Source organism: Lampetra fluviatilis, chromosome 12 (genome assembly GCF_964198595.1).
Source record: "Lampetra fluviatilis chromosome 12, kcLamFluv1.1, whole genome shotgun sequence".
NCBI classification, from domain to species: Eukaryota; Metazoa; Chordata; class Hyperoartia; order Petromyzontiformes; family Petromyzontidae; genus Lampetra; species Lampetra fluviatilis.
The window spans coordinates 4,102,954-4,120,580 of NC_136286.1; positions in this window are offsets into that span (position 1 = coordinate 4,102,954).

The window sequence follows — 17,627 nt, forward strand, 5'->3', positions numbered from 1 at the left end:
TGGGGAGCACGCAGAGGGGAAGGGCCCCAACACTGCAGAGCCAAAGAGGGGGAGGGGGGGGTTGGTTTCTGCGGAGATTGGCTGGGATGGAGGAGGGTTGGTTTTGTAAAGGGGTGGGAGCGGGGGCGTTAGGAAGGGGCGGGGGCTGGTATGAATTTATTAAGCGCTGGCTGGGATTGGATTGTAACGGCCGAGCGTGTCCCGGTGTTAGCGTAATGGTCCTTCCATGAGATTCGTCTTCATTACGAGCAATATCTGTAGCGTGCAGCTGGCGGGCTGGGCTCGCTAAATAGAGCCATCCATTACTGTCGGGGCCATCTCCACGGGCGAGGCGATGTGGGCGGTTGGGGGGGGGAGGTGGTGCAGGGAGGGGTGAGGAAAGCACCAGCAATTGTGGGGGGGGGGGGAGAGGCGGGTGGGGGGCACCGAATAAAAAAAATCCATGCAATCCCAGACGCGTAAAACACGCCAATGCCGAGGTGTCGTCATCACGAAACATAGAATGGGCGCTTTTTTTTCTTCCTCTGGTAGCCAGAGTTTATTTTTAGAGAAATGGTCGGTGGAGTATATATTGTGACGACGACGACGATGATTTTTTTTATTTACGGCTGTATGTTAAAAATTCCGTGAGTGATAGTTTACATCACGTTACGTTGTTATCAATGACGCCGGTGTGGTGACCATTCTTGCGAGTTATTTTCCGCTTCGAGAGTAAAGGCAAAGGTGCAGCTACGCAATTGCACGCTCACGCCACTTGCTGGCGGAAGGGTCTCCACTAGAGAGAGAGAGAGCCCTGGATAACCACACCCAGAGAAGGTCTTTGGCCTACTCTTCCACACATCCCAGACGTCGTCTGTGGAAGCGGTGGGAGTGTCCACGCACTCGTTTTGAGCATTCGACAAATGAATACGGAGCGAGCGCGCGACGTGCGCTGTAGTTGTAAGCGGATCATATTGATTCTGAAGCGCATCCTATTGAGACCGTTCGGGCCCAGTCCAACGCCCGTTGCACTTCAAGGAGAGCGAAAACATGGACGCGCGGCACGAATTATTGGGAGAGTTCATCGCGACAGTATTTAATCTGCGCGCGCGAGGTATCAATTGTTTCCTGACAAACACGCCACAAATCCCTCGGACAATAGCAATACCTCTCCCCCAAGTAGCGACATGTTAAGAGCGATGTGTCTTGCAGACCGATTACGCACACGCGCGCGCGCGCGCGCACACGCACACAGACACGGGCAGGCAGGCAAACCCCTCCCGTCCCTGGACACACATAAACCCTATTAGCCTTTCAATACCAACCTGATTAACAATTGCCATGACGCCGATTGATATTTATGTATCGTTTTGTTGGTGCGTCCCATTATTTCACATCCTTGTTTTTTTCTAAGAGATGGTTGTTATTTTTTTTTGTTCCGTCCATACCCATCCAAACATTGGGGCTCTACGCGCACATATGCGCAGACGCGATAACGCCGTCCAGGTGTTAGTTAGTTGGCTGAGATAACTGGTGTAACCCGGAGCAACCGGATATGCACTGCCCCTGACCGCTGGCTCGACGGCCAGACACCGACACCGCCGCCGCCAAAGAAAAGGCGCAGATGGCGTGACCCGTTCTTTTGCTGCAGTTAACATTTTAGTTGTTGTTGTTGCCCGAGTAAAATATTACTCCGCCGTTTAAAACTGCGATAATTGCGTGCGGCTTTTTTCAGCACCACTCCCCCCCCCCCCCCAATCTCCACCTCCTCCACCCCCTCCACCCCCTCCCGACCCCCGACCCTTCTCTTCGAAATATAACGGGTGGGCGCGCAGGGGAGTTGGTTAGGAGAGCCGTAGCGCATTGAGAGCCTCTCCTAGGTTGACTTAGCCGCAAATCAGTAACTGGTACGGTCCGTATAAAACAAATAAATATCACCAGTGGGGGGGGGGAGGCAAAGGCGGCCGGGCGTTCTCATCGTTCATTATTATCGCTATCATCAGACGTGATCAGTCTATGGCTGGAGGAAGGCCTCTCAAAGTCGTCGTCATCTCTCACGATGCACTTGCTCCAAAGGCATGTGAAGGCTATTCGGGCGGATTTTTTCATTTTTTTTATGCTCGCTGTGTGAGGGAGGGGGCTGGGAGGATGCATAGAGGAGAGAGGATTGTGCGAGCGAGGAGACGAATTTAAAACCTCTAATGCTCTTTGGAGAGCGGCTCGCGTTTTACGAAAATAAGCACGGGACGCTGCCAACGTGTCGTGGATTTGCCTCTGCGCGCAGTTTTGGTCGCCTGCGTGAGCGCGCGCGTGCGAGTGCCAAGCCTGGTTTCAGAGAAGGAGCTCGAAAACACGGGCAAAGCAAGAAGGACATTTGCTGTTGGCTGTTTGTGCGCTTCAACGACGGAACACGCCCAGTGTCGAGATGGGATTTTGTTTAAACTTTGAGACGCGAGGTGGCCAGGAGATGGCACTGCTGCCGGGGGGGGTGTCAATCCCCTCGGATGAGTCGTGCGGAGTTGATGCCAGGTTCTTCGCTCGAATCCCACACGAAGAGAAAGACCGATTCGTGGAACTGGACAAAACGCCCCCAATGCATATGTTCGAAACGTACACGCATTGCATAATGTAACACGACAGTATGTGTAAGAAAGTTGAATCGTAAAGTGAAATTACTGTTTTTATATATCCCAATAAGCCCAATCATCCCGTCAATCACGTGACTTCTGTGTAGCCCTCGCCCCGCCCACTGTGAAAACTGACGCCGCTCCTCCTCCTCCGCGCAGCTGAGTCGAGGCCCTGATGTTTCTCTCTTCTTCTTCTTCCCTCTCCTCATCTCTCCTGACCCCTGGGCTCCCGTTTCTCCCCTCCTACTCTGCTCCTTCTCCTCTTCTATTTTCCCCTATTCCATTCCTTTTCATTGTGCAATTTATTACATCCTTGACGATGCTCCCCTTCACGTAGTGGTGTGGCCACGAGTAACAAATTGGTATTGTATGTAAAATAATAATAATAATAATTGACAGCCTTCTGTCAATCCCATTGCCATGTCTGCCATGGGGTTGTTTGACAATACTTCACCACGCCTGCCAGTAAAGGGGGTGGTGATGAAGGGGAGATGGGAGGGCCAGGAATAGTTTACATATTAATGATATTACCCGCGGCCAAGAATTGAACTCGGGTTTATGGGTTTATAGCAGTCCCAAGCTCATATATAACACACACTGAACACAATCGCCAATTGCATATATACAGTAAATATACATGCGTGCATAATTAAAACTGCGCACAATTTAAGATCATCTCTCGCACCAAGCCAAGGCATTGGAGAAGCTGGTGCAAAATAAAAGCCTGAAACAATTCAGATGAAAGAAATTAAGCAACGTTAAGTAAGTGAAACGGTCATTATTCTCGTCACTCGGACAGAGTGCGTTTTATAGCGATGGGCTGCGGTTCACTTGCCCCCACCCTGCGCACACAGTGGCCGGGTAGGTGGCATGAGTAATCTGCTCTTTTTCCCCACAGTGAGTGGACCTTGGGGTCATTTGCCCGGCCCTGATGAAATTCTCAAGGATTGCCGCTGACCGCATCATTTCGCCTGGGATTGTTTCGCAGGTCATCGGTTCAAAGGTCATGTTTGCTTGTGCCCACCGGGTCCGCAGAGTAACCCACCTTGGGGCCCAAACCAGACAGCAGTAGGGGGGTGGGCGGGGGCGTGGTGGAGGGGGTGGGTGGAGGGGGTTTGTGGGGTGGGGGCAAGGTGGATGAGAGTAGAATGGACGAAGGAAGGTGGGAGGTGGCTCTTTCTCGGCGAATCTTCTTGCCTTTGTGTACAAATCTAGACCCCCCCCCACCATTCACCTCTGTTGGGACCCTGAAAGAGAAAGAGACATCATGACAAACGTCACGATAGTCTTCCGCTCTCAATGTCCCTGGCTCTCACGATAGCTCATGAAGCTTCCACCGCAGCGATTTGGATTGAGCTTTTAGCTTCCAAAAGGCGGGCCAGCTATAAAAATAGGAACTTTTAACATTATTTGCTGCTCGTGGCGAAATGCTTTGAGGTCAACCCTGAAGACGTTCTCGTAATCTGCCAAAGTGAAAAGTGGTTTATTGAAGTCCTCAGGTATATTGCCCGGGGCGTATCTCCAATGTGCTTGATTTGTCATTGGGATTATTAAATAACAAAATGCTATAATTTAAATGAACGTTTGTCACCGACCTCTGTCAATCAACTGGTGGATGTGTCGATTGTGTGGGTTGTTTAGCCATACTTCACCACGCTGGTTCAGTGCGGGTTGCTGAAAGTGGCAGGGGGAAGCGGGCAGGGGGGGGAGAGGTGTGCAGGATCGGTTCAGATATGACTTGCCACTTTGCCCCGGAATGAAACTCAACTCGCATGGCTCATAAACGCTGTCTGGCTAACCCACTACTCAACTCACATGTAAAAAAAAAAAAATCTCATACTGATTAAAATACACACGGGGGCACGTGCTGAGTGGATTAATGCATCCCGAGAACGTGAGATATGGCGACTGCTTGGGATGGCGTTCATCCAGCAGTGGATTGATTGTGGCTGATTATCATGAAAGTAGCATATAACTAATTATTGAGACGTTAGAATGTTATTCTAATTACTGTGTTTTTGGAGTAATAATTAAGAGTATTATTTCGGCATGTAATTCGTTTTTTTCTTAATAAATGTTGATAGGAATATAGTAACATAGAGCTTCATGATGTAAGATTGTTATGGATAAACACTCTAGTGGTAGTGCCTTACGTCGATAATGCCTTCTCCCAGCCAGCCAGCAGTGTTCCGTTAGTATTGAGTGAGAACGAAATAAAGACAAAGAACCCCCCCCCCCCTTACAGGTACACATTTAAGGATGAGTCGACCTAGGTGAGGCCCAGAACTGGTTTCGATATTCGCCACTGTTATTGGTCGTGAACGACAATCGAACTCCCCATGTTTCACCACTTCGGCACTCGCTCGCGCTAACTAACTTCATGAATGAGAGTGTCCGGCGAGCAAAGGGTTCAATCAAACGAATCAGCGAATCCGTGGCGAGCGAGAAAGCGAGCGAGCGGGCGGGCGGGCGGGCGCGCGCGCGCGCGTTCACGAAAGATTTACAAGCTATTGATGTCATCGCTCTGACGACCATTACACCCTGGGGTTGTGTGTGTTGTGTGTGTTGTGCGTGTCTCCGTCTCTTCTTCTTCTTCTTTGGATTGCAGCCGCTGAACGGGACGCGGCGCAGAATATTATCACGCTTGCCCAGCGCTCTGCGCTGGCTCGGAGCGCAAACTGTCACTGTTTCAGCGTCCGTCACATTTAAATGTTCACTCGTCGCTCGCCTCTGAGTGCATTGAAAGGGAGATGGGAGCGTGTGCAGAGTTGCCCTAACAGCCATTTAAAACAGATACGTGTAATGTAATTAAGGTCTGCGTGTTGTCGCGAGCTTTGTGCATTTTTTTTTGTACGCACTGTATATATGTAATTAATCCACGTTTTTACAAATAATAATGATAACAAAAATATTCAGCACATTTCAGTCAAGTAAGGTTGAAAGCGCGTTAGCTACGCGGTAACTGTGTCCCGTGTACGAGGACGTCCGTTGATAACGGGGGGGGGGGGGGGTGGGTCTATCTATTGTTATTCTCGTGAAGATGATGTGATTTAAAAGAAGCTATAAATGCTCTTATCTGTGCATTGTCTTTGTACTATTCGCCTTTTGGTGTTTTTTTTATCTAACACCGGTGAGACTAGGTCATAAAAAAAGTCTGTCTCTGGTGTAGGAGCCAATCAGTTTCAAAGGCAATGCTCTGTAATTATCAGAGCATGTTTGTTTGCATGTTCACCATAATTACGTGTTGTTCATGGAGATTTTATTCCTTGCAAAGGTTTCTCTTTGGTGTTTGAACATCTAAACACATGTTTCATTGCCAGAGAGGGTGCAACCTATTCTTATTGTTCGTACTTGAAAGAAGCTTGACTTAAAGCTTTCGTCGTGATATTTTTTTTAAAAATTCTATCTACGTGGCTTTACTGAAAGACCCACAGAATATGGAAAGAAGCTGTTGTAAAAGGTTGTGTTGATATGAGGGACTCGCCACATTGAAAACAGAGTCGATTACATTGATTTAAGGGTGGGCCCAGCGCATAGCAGCACAATCCAGAGCTCAAAGTATGACGACTTCGTATTGGCAAATATGCAAACGCAGCTTCCTCTCGGCTTGTGAACTCGCTGCTAATTAAATACCCGTAATTTCAAACACAAAGGCATGTTGTCTTTGAAAAGTACGGGTATTTACATAACGCGTGCGTATTTTACGATTTTTCATTCTTGCAATGTTTTGCAATGTGCCGCTTTTCTTACGCAGTCTCGCAGGAAGTTTAAAGGGCGTCTAATTGAGTGTCGTGAAGAACGACCACTGCCTGAAAAGTCACGTGCTTTTGACGGTTGTGTGGCGGTTTCCCCCCCCCCCTCGATTTCGCTCCATAATTTACGAGTTAAATTAAAGACGAGTTGAAGATAATATGAAATGGTTGTATGTTAATGTCATGTCCACGAGCTGAATGGATTTGGGCATCGCAGGGCCGTTAGGGATGGCGACGATATGGATAGCTCTTCATCCAGCAGTGGATAGAAAATGACAAATGATTATGACTGTGATGGCTCCGGGACAGTACATATACGTACCGTACATCTGATTTCTCGAATGATACACGTGTGATCTTTATAGCAACCTTCGTTAATCCATCGCTGTCTGGAGGTTCCCCCACCGTTTGTCGGTCGTGAAAGTCGTTGACCATACTTCACCACGCTGGTCAGTGCGAAAGAACGTTGGTGGAGCAGTGGAGGGTGGGGTGGGTGGGGAGAGGGGGAGTCCGAGGACCAATGGGATATCGCTCGCCACTGATGCTAACCACGATCGGGTAACGAACTCAAACTGCCGGGTCCATAACTCAGCGTGCGAACCACTGCGTCACCACTCCCGCCATACCAAACTAAACTAAGAATTTTTTTTTATTTCACCAGGTAAGGCCCACTGAGCTATAAATGTGGACGGAAAAATCCGGACGACCCGGCGCAAAAATCCACGCGATCACTGGGAGAGAGACACACGCGCAAACTCCAAATATACAGCAGCAGGCGTCAGGGTCGAGATCGAACCCATGACCTCCTGTATACCAGGCGAGGTAGTTAACGTTTCGCCCCCGCGGCGAGATGCGCGTGCACACGGAGTAAACCACAACGGCAAAGAGCGCGCGCGCTGCGCTAAAACAAGATATGTATTGAAGGCCCCTGAAACAATAAAACCAAGAGAAAATAGACAGATTGATTGGGAAGCTGCGTGAGTGCTTCTGGCAGGCGTGAGGTCAAAGGAATTAGAGTCGTGTCGCCGGGAGGAATCCGCTGGCCGTTTGGGCTGGGGGGCTGGGATGGAGTTGGGGGATGGTGGGGGGCGTAGAGGATGTGGTGGTGGGGGGGTGGGGTGGGGTAGAGTAAGGCAGGTGGGGGGTGTCATAGTCCATAGGGGGGCCCATCTCGCGTGCCAGAGAATGCACCGCGTGGAAATGTGACCGTGGTATAATCATCGCGCACGCACGCACGCGTCCGGCCAGGCCGTGTGTGCGCATTCCCGCTGCCTTATTAGCCGACACCACAAACACGCGATAACTACCCATCCCCCATGCACCACCACCACCACCACCGATCCACCTCATTCTCACCAACTCACCCACCACCCCCTCCCCCACCATCGCCACCGATCCACCTCATTCTCAACAACTCACCCATCCCGCACCCACTACCAACACCCATCCACATTCTCACCAACTCACCCACCAGCTCACCGCCTCCCCCCCCCCCCCCATCCTGTGTGTACATTTGTGCATTGCACTTTCTTTATGTCAATCCACTGCTGGACATGGCCCGCCGAACGCCCCGTGGGGTAGCGAGGGTTATCTGAACAGCTCCGCCGGTGTTTGGTTTGGCGAAGATGGCAAGCGGAGCCGTGGGCGCTCTACCCAGGCTCAACTCCTCCTGACTTTTCCTCTTCCGAAAACCTGACGAGATTGGGACGCATCCCCTGCAGGTTTGTCCATCGGTCGTCCCATCAGAAGCCATCGCCGAATTCGAGACGATCTCACGCGTCCTCAAAAAAAAAAACTCGAGACTCTCAATTAACGTAGATGTCGTGGGTTTTTTTTTTACATCGACCGTGTCACGCACATGCGTTGCAGTGTGCACCCACGGGATCTGCATTTGAGAATAGAAAGACTGGCCAGTCGTGGCAAGAGGGTTCCCACCTCCGATTAGCGCGGGCGGCAACGCGCAGCGCGAAAGAAGTTCAAACGTACGTACACACGCGCGCGGAATACAATCCGCCAAATTGTGGAACAATGTCCGTGTTGCGTAGGTCACTTGGGAAGACGCGGACAGAGCCATCGGTGAAATCGTCCACCGTTGTGGATGATAACACGGCGGTGCGTGTAAGGGGAGAGTGTGAGACGGTGGCTGCGTGCGGGAGATGGAGGGGGGCGGATTGTAAATTTAAAATCCACGCCGCCGCCGCATTCCGCCCCGACCACTATTTCACTTGAGGACGAAGGTTATCAGGGTTGGTCACTTACGCCATCACCTTTAGCAGCACGCTAATGGATTTTGTAATTTGTTTTAGCCTACGGCTGCATCAAAATGGCCAAGTAATTAGGTAATGACATTAGCATCAACTCCTGCACGCTGCTAAATCCATTGCTGAAGGACTCCTTCTCGATATCAAGGGCAAGACTCGAGTTGTGGCTGGGAGCCCCAGGAGTGGACACTTCACGATCGCTCCTGCCCATTGAAGCGCTCGAGTCTAAGCCAGGAACGGAGATCACTTTCGTCAGCGAGAAGGGCCGAGTGGGGTTCTCGGACACCTTTGGCTGGTGGCCGCCGCATGATAATTGATAATTGATACTATGCGTTGATCGCGCTGTGACTCACTTGCGTTACTAGTCGGGGGGGGGGGTGGGGGGGGGTCTTGAAATGGCTTGAAAGAGAGCTTGTGACTTAAAAGGCAACATAAACGCGTGTCAAAAAAGCATGCTCCCTCTAGTACGTGATTGGTGCGGCTAAAATGCTGGCTTGCCAGAGGTTCCCTGACCCAAGCCCTCGCATGCCAAACGGCTGTGCCCATTTGTTGCGAGCAACTCACAAAACTGCTGGGCTGAGAGTTGGCCAGGGAGGTGGCGGTGCTGAGTGTTGTCCCCGACCACGAGTGGATTTCTCCCAGGTGCTCAGCTCCTATCGGTACAGGTGACCACGTGTAGCGCAGGACCCACTTGGGGAGAAAGAAAACAAAGATGAGCATTGAAAATGAGTAGCGAGGCTTTTCTGGATAGATAAGAATCGCACGATAATTGTTTCCCGCATCATTGTATTCCGTGAATGTGCCACACCTTGAGAAGGCTTTCGAGCCAGGATAGCAGTGCTTGGATGAGCAAACTCCACGCGTTGTAGGTTGTCGCGCGGCTACATTGCCAGCAGAAGGCGGTGCAGTAAAACCCATCGTTGTACTGTGCTATGCTCCCGTCGTCTATCCTCCACCCTACACCAAGCCACGCTGGGCAGCACGCTGCACTACATGGTCTAACAAGCGCCACGACCCGCACAGCGCGTCCACGCATATCCTATAGCCCCATTCGATTGCGAGTTTGGTGAGCGGCGAGTCCCAAAACAAAAGTCACCCCCTCTCCCAACCCCTCGAGCGGGCGATGTCTCGTCTTCTGAACACAGAAAACAACACGGACGCGCTTGCTCAATCTTCACTCGGGCAACACAAGGAATCCGTATCAACTCCCTGTAGACCGGGGCCAGCTATAGCCCCCCCCTCCCCCCTCCACCACCACTACCACCACCATCGCTCTTTCTGGCTGGAAGCACGGCGCGTTTAATACCTCATCACTGGCTCCATTGAACAGTTTAATCTTCCTGCCCCGAGGCTGATCGATACGGGCCGCCTGTAAATTAAAAGGATCATCTTAAAGCGATACGGGCCCGTTAACACCCGCTCTGAAAACCATTATTTGTGGAAGGTATTTTCGGGTGTAAAAAAAACTGGGTCGGTCTTTCTCTGTTTTGCAAAAAACAAAGGGGGGGGTGGGGGAGCACTTGGGCATCTGTGTGCGAGCGCTGTGCGTGAGCATTGCATATCTCTGTGTTTGTTCGTGTGTGCGTGTGTGTCTCTTTTGTGCGTGTGTGTTGTGTGTGTTGTGTCAGCAATTGCTCGTCTAGAACTTCTGATCAACGTGACCCTGAGCGGTGGAGGTTTGTATTTTCGTCGTGGCAATCTGCCGCTCAGAAGTGCGACCCTATTATGATCTTGGCTTTGCAACCTCATACGTAGAGCAAGTCACAGCCTTTATTATATATATATATATTTATTTTTTTATCAGATTGAGTGGCCCACTTGTGCCGGGCTTGTCTGCTTTGCTCTCAGCATTGGTGTGGCACTCAACAAGAGGCGGATTACTCGCTTCGCTGGTGATTGTGGGGCTCGCGTGAGACGTTTGTTCCGCATGAGACGTGAAGCCATCGGAAGTTTAGGCCGACTTAGCCCCCATGAGTGAAACCAATCAAAGTTCGCAAATGTAACAAAAAAATGTAGAGCCCTGGCCATTAGCGTAGACTTCACAAAAAAATGTGTGCCAAATGTAATCTCTTTAGTCATTTTAGAACATCGTTATAATTTACTTTGCCGTCTACGTGTATTAGATTACACTTGGAACGTACAGTTATCTAATTACGATAATCACTATTATTAGTCGGCACTGTATTTATTATATTACACTCATGCCAAGCGGCATTCGAAATGTTTGCGCAATGGACGAGAAAAAAGAATCCGACACGCAACACGACACACTGCAGCACGCGTCGACAGCTCACGGTTTAAGAAAGAGCGGTACTTTTTCAAACAGATGGACAGATGTGGGAGGGTAATAACTAAGCACATGTCTACAATAATTATTGTATTCTGCAGCGGCTGGGGGCGGGTAGGGGGAGGGGGGGTAAAGGGGGGAGAGGTGGGGAGAAGGGGAGTTTGGAGAGGGGGGAGGCAGTGGGGGCTAGACGGGAGGGGGGGGTCTCTGTCGGGCTGAGATTATGCGCTCTGCTCAATAAACAGCATTCCGACCAACATCGCATCATTTACAAATTGCGGGGCTGCGGAAATATATCGCGTAATTTAAGGGCCATGAGGCAGCTGGCATCAATTAAGCAGCATATTGTAATGTGAGCTGAGTAAATATAGACCACCACTGATACCAATAAATCTGCATAATGGGCTGGCGGATATAGACCCACCGTGGGACGCCAGCAAAGCATTATGAATTCTGTTGCATAATCGCCGCCGACAATGGCAATTTAATCTCCCCATATATCGCTCTAACACATTGTAAAATAACTGTTGGACAAAGATTATTGCGCCGAGCGCCGGGCACACAATGGAGATGCTTGTACGGTCCGACGAATGATACAATAATGATTGTGGCTCGTTGCGCGGAGACGCATGCTTTTCGTGCGCAGCGATCACCTGCAACTCACGGCGTGATCGCGGGGTGTCTCTGCACGGTGACCCGCGCGCCTAAGGGGACATCCGGCGCTTTGGAGGTCAAGGGGTCGGTGGTTCGCGCGAGAGATCCCTGAAGGCGGTGATGCAGGGTTAGGTCGTACAGAGCCAGTCGGCTTGTGAAGATGTTTGCGTGGGTATTGTTAAACCGTTATCTATCACCTTGTAGTCGTGGTAGGGTTTTTATCTACAGACTTTCCACGTGCATAACCGCAGTCGTTATGAAAGCCATTCGGCCAAATATCCAACTCTCCTGAAAAAGTCTTCATATGAATTCGTGAATGTTATCTGCATAAATATATAGAAATATATTTAGAAATACTTACCAATTTCTGTACGATTAATTCCTACGTAATTATTACATTTGATGGTTGGTTATATTAACCTGTTCCATTCATGTTTAACACGTAGGTTTTCGCGACCAGTATTATTCATAATAAAGGTTTTTGGGTTAGATCTCGTTATTATAAATGTGTCGCAACCCTCTACCACCCGACACGTCCAATCAGTAAAAAATGTGTCACGTTAATAAAACGCCAATTGGCGGCTTCTTCAGCCCACTGGTGTGTTTGAAGAGTGAATCCACAACACTTAGAATTTGAGTACTGAAAATTCTAAATGTTTGAATGCTCAAAATTCTAAATGTTGTGGATTCACTCTTCAAACACACCGGTGGGCTGAAGAAGTAACTAATTGGCGTTTTGTCAACGTGACACATTTTTTACTTATTGGCCGTGTCGGGTGGTGGAGGGATGCGACACATTTATAATAACGCGATCGAACCCAAAAACCTTTATTATGAATCCATCCATGTTATCTTAATCTTGTTCATTAAACGTGTTCACATTAGTGTGGTTAAAGTAACTTTGAAACACAATGTAAATAATAACAATATCCGAAATTGCATTAAAAAAAAGACGACACATTCGCCCAAGAGCCACTACCGACACATTGTCACGAACGAAAATTCATAGCTTACGAAAAATGTTTTGGTTTTAACTAAATCTAAAACAACACGACACAAATGATGACAACCATCGCCATGGCCTGACATGATAACAACACACTTGACCAACAAAAATCTAGATAAATATATGCCCTAGGAATCGGTCCGGCGTGTCAACGACGTGGAGAGGCGTGGTGTTATCGCGACTCGGCTGCCACGTGGCAGAGTTGGCGGCCTCGGCGAGAACGATCTCGAGCAGGTGAGAAGGCGGGGGGGGGGTGGATAGCCGAGGCGGCGTCTCTCTAAACAAACACCACCAGCTGTCTGGGACACGGACGACATCGGGGAGAGGGGGGGGGGATCGGTGGGTGCGACAGCGGCGACGACGACGACACTGCCGCATACAAATGTGCGGCCACGGATCAACCTTTAGGGGCCAGTGGCGGATACCCATTACGGAACATTACGGTGCATTATAATACATTACACAAAGCCCGCCGGCCTGCCTCCGTAAGCTCCTCATTACGAGTCTATTTCACGGCGAGGTGCACGGACGATCGTTCGAAATTAACAGCGGAGGTTCTCCAGGGAGCTGCAGGGGTGCGCTACTGACACAGAACCCACCCCCACCCACTCACCCACCCCATCTTCTTCCTCATTCTCATGCCGTCCCTTCGGCCGCAGAGTGGAGGGTGTAGGGATGGGGAGTTAGTGGGGGGGGGTGAGGGAGGAAGGAAGGGTAAAGGACGAGACCCCAAGATCAGCGCGGCTATTGAAGCGTTGGGACGAGAATCGGTGCCGTGCTGGGTCGTTCCTGTAACGTCTCCCGTACGGCTCGGGTCCGGTTCTTAGTTTTGTTGGACGTGGACACGTGGCACTGGGTCACGTGGAATCCTCCCCCGCCCGCCCGCCACCTTCCCCTCCTAACGACCACCAGCCCTTCTCCAAATAACTAAAGATGCAAAGGTGCATTGATTCATCGATTACAATAGATCATTACACTCACAATACACAAGGGAGAATGTCCGTTTAAAAAAAATGTTAAGAATCAATTACGTACCGTGTACGCTAATTTTATGCGCATTACATGCGACTGCAATGTTACATTTAGACTAATGGAGAGAAATAAGAACCGTGCAATTGAAACACACACACACACAAAAACCGCCCACCGTGAACTCTATAAACGAGGCGATCAAAAACGCGCGACTCCAATTGTGACACTTCCTCTGTGATCGGGCACGCGGCCCTTTTTGCCAATCCACTGCTGGATGAGGGCCTCCGCACGCCTCGCGTGTTCGCGGTGGAAACTATTTGGCCATAGCTTTGCCACGCTGTTCGGTGCGGGTTGGGGTGAGGTTAGGTGGCAATAGACGCGCAGTACAACCATTGCTACTGCTGCACTGTGCTCTATTGTCCGTGGCCGCGTGTAGCTCAGATAGGACTGCCTGTTTGGGTGTAGACGGTTGTCACCCACCAAAGGATTCATAATCAACGTGTTTGAGTTAGATCGCGTTATTTGTAAATGTGTCGTAACCCTCCACCACCCGACACGGCCAATCAGCAAAAAAGTGTCACGTTGACAAAAGACAAATAGTTCACTACTTTAGCCCACCGGTGTATTGAAGCGTGAAATCACAACATTTACAATTTTTTTGTACGACGTTTCGCTGGTAATTGCACCCAAGGATTATCCAAGCTAAAGTTTGCTTAGCTTCCGATTTCTTATTGAGATCGGGTGCCGCGGTCTGGGTAATTTTATTGTCGGCCAAGTGAACTGTCGAATGGGACAAATGACACAAACACAACAACAGCAGCAGCAGCAGCCGTGGCTGGGGCTAATGGTGCGACAAGTCCAGGAGTAGTGATGGGTGGTGGAGGTGGGGAGAACGGGAGGGGGAGGGGGGCAAAAGGGACGGGAGCTAAAGAGCCAGGATTTTAGGTGAGTGGGGTTGGGGTGGAGACAATCGTTGATGTAGACGCGGGTGCCACTAAAACATGGGAGCACATGTACACACGTGTGTGTGTGTGAGTCAGGTGATACGTGTTTATTTGCAGACAGGCGGGATCGACCGATCCAGCAATTTAATCCCAAGCTCAGTCCATTGCGTGTAGGCTCCAACATCCATCCCCCCCACTAGCCCCCCCCCCCATTCCCCCTTACCCCCACCCCTTACCCCCCATGCACCCCCCCCCCCCACACACTTCCAGCAACACTGGCTCCACCACTCCGACTCGCGGGCTGAAACCCGTGGTGGCCTGCGACACGCGGTCAATCACACGGTGGCCTCATGCAGGACGCTTATAAAGTAACACGTGAAGCAGTTACTTTACCGCTCCGGGCCAGAGACGTGACAAATGCTAACGCTGAGCGTAATACAACCCTACAGGCGGAATAAACAAGGGCTCGTACGGTTAGAGAAATCGGCACGAAGCTCCTGCTGCTGCTGATGATGATGGTGGTTGATGCCGGAGCACGCGGGGCGAGGCTACGGTCATGATTTATTGATGTTGATTTTGAGGACGATCGTCACGATCAGCAGCGTCACGGTAAATTATCATCACGGCCACGATCATCGTCAAAGTCATCATAACGATTATTATTACGTATTTATGCATGTATATTGAACTTCTTCAACATATAGACGTGCTATTATCATTAGCATAGTCGTCATCAACAGCAGCCATATTTAGCGATTATTATCGACAGGCAGTATTAACATCGCATTCGTCATTATTATCATTACATTCATCATCACTCTTATTATCATCATCATCACAGTCATAATTACCGCAACCACCATTAGTTAGCATCACCAATCGTCGTAATAATAATCACCATCATCATCATCAGTTACCAATCATCACAGGAATCATCACCTTCAACATCATCTCACGAGTGGCTACACTATTACCAATAATTCATGTGTGGGGGGGGGTCCGCCCCTCCCCCCCCCAAAGTCCCCCCCTCCCCCCGCTCCCGCCCCCCCCCCCGCACCTCCCATTCTCACATTGAACGCGTGCGGAAGAGATGAATGTAAAACTTCTAGCCGAAAACTTTCCTGCCGACAAAAGTTGACGACGCGGAGTGCATTCGACGGCGCGGGCTGAACGATTGGCGTTTTTAAGTCGCGGTGCAGAGGACGCATTTGTTTGGAGGAATCTCGATGAGATTAGCATACAATGAGACCTGGATGGATGCTCCACAAATTACCTATCGCGGCATGGATTTTCTCGCAAATTTAAATTTATGTACGGGCGGCATTAAACTGGCGTTTCAGGTCTCCTTAGACCTCATTTCTTACTTGACGGGTGGTTTTGTTGACTGCCTGGCTGGCGAGACAGATATTTTAAGATGCACCCCTCGTCTGTCTGTCTGTCTGTCTCTCTCACACACAGACAGACAGACGGACATATTCACACAGACGTACAGGCAGACAGAGGGGCGCACACGCACGCACACACATGTCCACGCCACCACGCACATTGACACATGTTGCAGACTCCCTCGCGGCTTGAGACAAGGTAGGGAGGCCAGAAAAGGCGAGGACACCATAAACCACCCCGTCCTTGGCTCGTTTCTGTCTTGATCCATTGACTGGGCACTAGATTATTTGTCACAATACAATGATGAATAGTGCAATCAACAACTCCAGATTATGTTTGCTGCATTACTGGATGTAAATGATGGCAAATCAATAGAAACACGTCGCGGCTAAGATCGCTGACACCCAGAAAACATTTATTTGCCGCTGGTCGCAGCGGCTTGAAATTTCATTACGCGTCGGGTCCCCAATTTCTCTCAGGTCTGACACCCAAGGCACAGCGATCAATAATTTTAATTTGGAGTTTTTTTTTCGTTATTTTTCAACCCGGTCCTCCCTTTCCATCGCCCACCACCACCACCACCCTTCCTCCTCCCTCCTCCCCCCCGCGCCCCCTCCCTCTCTTGTTCCAAGTCTCCACGCCACCACTAAACCAACCCGGCAGGTCCCCATCCACCGATAGCAGAGGGGTGGAGTGGGCGGGCGCGGGAGGGGGGAAGAGGCTTCCCGGATGAAGTCGTTTGATATTCTGCTGCGGAGCAGAAATCGATAGCGTTTCACCTTCAGACCAGGCAGAGGGAGCATTCTGTTGCTGGCCCCGCCCCCTCCCCAACACCCCCCCCCCCCACAACTCCACCCCTCCCCACACCAACCCCCACCAACCCCCCACTAGCCCCCCACCAACCCCCCCAACCACCCCCCCCCTCCTTCAGCACGGAAATGCGCTCATCAGCAGATTAGCGTTTGGCCAACACACCCCATCACACCTGTCAGCTCTAATCTCTGCCGGAACCTGCCATCCCAATAAATTATTGGGACGGCCCATCAATCGCTCGCAGCATTTTGCTTTTGATCTTCAAGCCGGACACGGCGTTTGCGCAGCGCGATGACGATATCGCATTGGGCATCGTCGTCACAATTTATGTTACGTGTGTGTGCGTGTGTGTGCGTGTTTTCTTGTTTGAGAAATTCGCTCTGTGTTTGGTGCTCGCAACCCCGAGTTCACTTTTGAAAAATGAAGGGTGCTAATTTTTTGTTGTTGTATTATAGAACGAATAAAAAAAGTGTTGTCTTTAGAGACACAATCAAGGCACCAGTGCTGCACTCGAGTCGATGGATGTACGTTGGAATTATTTTCAATCTACTCTTTTGGAAAACTTAGTTTTAAACACCAGGGTAACCTTTTTTTTCGGGACAAACAGCTGGGATTAAAAAAAATACCACATACTCTGTCATGGCTCATTTCGCTACAGTTTAAATGAGGTTAAGATTCTCGTAACTAATGTGCGAAAGATCAGTCGAAGTGTCTTAATTACTCTTCGGCTGACGCACATTAATCCTGAGAGTGACCCATCTTCAACCAATCACCGCTGAATTTCAGCAATATTCCAATCGCACCGTAACAGCAACAACAAAGACAAATGTACCCCGTGTAGCCTTGACAAACTGTTGGGGCAAGTGCTGTTAGCAAGCACCTTTCAAGGCCGTAACGGCACGCGAGGGGGTGTAGTGGCGAAGCACCACCACGCCCGCTCGACTTT